This window comes from Gavialis gangeticus, unplaced genomic scaffold, assembly GCF_001723915.1.
Source record: "Gavialis gangeticus isolate Ggan-Ray unplaced genomic scaffold, GavGan_comp1, whole genome shotgun sequence".
In the NCBI taxonomy this organism is placed as follows: domain Eukaryota; kingdom Metazoa; phylum Chordata; order Crocodylia; family Gavialidae; genus Gavialis; species Gavialis gangeticus.
In genome coordinates, this window is record NW_017728992.1 from 96,543,350 (window position 1) to 96,547,156 (window position 3,807).

Consider the following 3,807-nt stretch of genomic DNA (forward strand, 5'->3'; position numbering starts at 1 on the left):
CACACACACACACACACACACACACACACACACACAGCGAGAATGTTACTAAAGGGCAATCCCCAGCCATTTCTTTAAGTGTTCACTAAGTGCAAAGCTCATTAACAGCAACATTAACATTAAATAGAACTGTTTCGCAGGTAATCATTTCAGAAAAAGCATCTCGCCTTCATGACAACTCTACCAGTTCAGTTCATTTTATGCATTCATTGGGACAGATATAGCAGTAGTCTAGTTCCTAGCACTCTAGTAACAATCCCTGGGAGGGATGAGACTCCTAAAGTGCTCACCCACCCTATGGAGTCACAGAGCATGTTACCTAGATGGCCTTCCTAGAGGACCGTTGTGGCCTTACGTAGGCAGAGACAGAGATTTGGGGTGGAAAAAGTTTCCCAGTGCTTTATTCTTCTGTGGAAAATTTTCCATTTCTAAAAATTCATTAGTAACAATGAATGGATGCCAATATAATATTAGGCAAGCTTAGTAACTTCAAAGTTGTAATTAATGTTTTTCCAGGTTATTATGCCTAGGAAGTGTGAGAGAGTACATATATGTTTTATTGATTTGCAAACAGCAGGGTAAATACACTTGCATAGTAAAGGCAAACCAAAAATCAACTTACGAATTCACCTAACTGGATGTGCAGGTCAAATCAAAACAAAAGCTAAAATTCTCATTTCATCTCAGACTACAAATGAAAGCAAAACCAAAAACTAAAACAGTGATTAAATTTGTGTTTCACTTTCAGTACAGCAAACACACAGAGCAGTGTCATTTCTTTTCTTGAGCTGGGGAAACTGGAAGTGTTTACATAAGATCTGTTAGTTTTTAGGCATAACAATTTTTTTTTAAAAAAATTACATAATAGATAAATAGTTAATCATTTCAACTCAGCAGAGTGAACATAGTCCGATAGCCAGACGATACTTCCCTTTGGCTCTGCAGTCCCCAGGCAACTGAGCAGTAAGTTGAGCAGCAGAGTGTTATTTCTGGCAGGGAGGGGGGAAGCAAGCTCCCTGCCACTTCTGATGCATGAGGCCAGACTAGAATAGGCTAAAATAAAAATCTTTTCCCCCTTTTGTTGCAGGAACTTGGAAGATCAAGAAAAAGCAGATGAGACATTAGCTCAAGCTATGTTTGCAAGTGGTACATCTTTTTCCATAACTGAAAAATCAATACAGGAAGCAACATTACAAACTAATTCACCCATCATATAAGTTACTGTCATGTTATCGCTTACCACTTTCACTTTTGAACATTATGTTAGCAACACTTAAACCAATATTCCTGAAAGCAATTACTACCAAATTGTCTCTTTATACACGTGAATACATTGCCAAATTACTGAGTGAAGAGATTGAAAGTGCAGGTCCCTCCAAGGTACAAGCCCATGTAACTGATAATGCAAGTAACATGAAAGCAGCATGGCAAATATTAAAGGCAGGAATGGGGGGATGCCGAATAACAAAATATGCCAGTTAATTGAGTGGCCCAGGCCGCCGCTTTTTCCTCTGCATCTGGGGCATCCTGCTGCCCCTCCTGCTGCATCACTGTCTCTCCTGTGGGCCCTGTGGGCCAGGGAGGCAGGGCCGCGCGCAGTCTGTTACGCCCGTGGGCCATGGGGGCTCGGCAGTGCAGGCTGCTTTGCCCTGGGCCATGGGGGCTCAGAGAAGCCAGAAGTACCATGGTGGGCACTTCCAGTTTCATTTCATCTTACAAGCTGGCATGCCAGTTAATTGAGCATGCCAGCTGACAGAACTTTTACTGTATTTGGCTGGCTTGCGCATGGGCGGAATCTTCTGGCAAAGACATAGTAAGTGTGAATGCAACGAAGACAATATTGGCAAACTGCAAAGCAATTGTGAAGGTATTCAACAATCATCATTTTGTTGCTAATCAGACCAAAGAAAGAAAGGAAGAAAGAAAGGGGAAGGAAAGTACATTTTTATTGCCAGTAGAAACTAGATGGGGCTCGGCTACAAAGTGTTTAGCGTACATAGTTTGCTGCACACAAAGAACTGTTTGTAGTGTCCTTCAATAGATGACATAGTACCCCAGATTATTCCTGTGAACATTTGGAAGCAGATCCTTGCTAATGATGTGTTCTGGGTTTGAATTCAAGGAGCATTCAATTTGCTACTACCACTTTCAGTGGCTATCAGGAAACTTGAAGAAGGAGATACACCAAGCCTTTCAAATATTCCAGAGATATTCAGACAACTGAATAAAAATTTAACTGAGCTTTTGCCAAAATAGTAGTAAAACAAATGTTTACTAAGAAGTCTGAGTTTTGCTCTTATCCAGGTCACCTGGCAGCAAACCTTTTGGATGTTCAACACAGAGGACAACATTTATCAGAAGATGAATTATCAACCGCTCTGAATACAATTACGCAAGTAGCTATGAATGTCCCTAACATAGATGAAATAGCCGTGATGACAGACTTTGCCAAGCACAAGAAAAAACTTTGGAGCAAAGACATATTTTGGTGCACAGCAGAGAATATTTCTCCTCTCACATGGTAGAAGGGATACTGTAACACTCGACTGTTGTCCAGGATTGCTCTAAGGATCTTAAGCATTCCACCAACAGCAGCTTCTTGTGGACAGAACTTGAAGGCTTTCAGCTCAACCAGAACAAAAAAAGAACAGACTAACAAATGAACATGCTGCTAAGCTCATTTCTATTTCTCAGCATCTCTTGCTTCTGAAGAATCAGTCAGAAGCACAATTAGTGACAAAGAACCATCCTTTAGCGAAAGAGAATGTGGTTCAAGTAGATCTGTATTAGATTTGCCTCAATTTGATTCTGAAATGGAACTAATAAGTAGTGCAAGTGATTCTACAGATAGTGACAGTGAAACTGGAGGTGCCACAATGACCTCAGTAGAAGAGAGTTAAACTCTGTTGAAGCAGGTGAGTGGACAACAGCAGCTTATCATGCACAGTTCTTTGGGTGTTCTAAAATTAATGTGTCAACAGCTTTCAGTGCCTTTGGGTTTTTTCTTGAATTTAAACAAACACTGTAATGAAAGTATATGTTATTGTGCATTGGCTTCACAAGTATTCCAATAAAAATAATTTCTTTCCACATAAAGCTTTGAATTTGTTTGAATATAACATTTAAACCACAGTAAGTGTGCTGTATGTAATTTTTTTCCTAATCAAATATTTCAGTTCAAATACTTGGGACATAAAATTAACACGAAGGTACTACTTTAGTTTTGTTTACTAAATACAAGTCAAATAAACATGCTAAATTAGACTTAGCTTTATTTAGGGCACTGGAAAATTTTCCAATTCAAAATTTTCCAGAAACCCACATCTCTGGGCAGAGATTTGGAGAGTATAACTTCAGCATGCATTAATTAACGTACTTCCTTTGTGTTTGCAGAGACCAATAAAGTAGATGCTGAAATCTGACAACGTATTGAACTGCATCTATTGTAGCATTTCAGTGGAGTAGTTTACTTCACTGAGGATAATTTCAGAAACTGCCCAGGTGGGAGCAAGTGAGGCTCAGCCTCATGTGGAACATTGCAGGGACAGCCATGGGAGGCAAGGGGAGTACAGCCAGGATAAGCCAGGACCGACTGGGTCTGCATTGCACCTTATGTGTCCAGGCCTTGCAGCCAGGAGCTGTGCGCTGCAGCTGAGATGGGACAGGCAGGGCTGGCTCCCCACCTGCCACCATACCCCCACCCCCTCCCATAACACCACACGCTACCACAGCCCACCCCCACTGTCCTACATCCCCCACCATAGCCACACACACCCACACCCTCTCTCACTTTCTTATATTCTTTAT

At 41.1% G+C, this 3,807-nt stretch overlaps 1 protein-coding gene across 2 annotated transcripts in view; it reads right to left on the minus strand.

Annotated features, from left to right (window-relative positions):
* Window positions 1-3,807, minus strand: part of NDC80 (NDC80, kinetochore complex component) — a 40,750-nt gene that overhangs the window by 35,917 nt on the left and 1,026 nt on the right. The gene's annotated exons all lie outside the window — the stretch shown is intronic.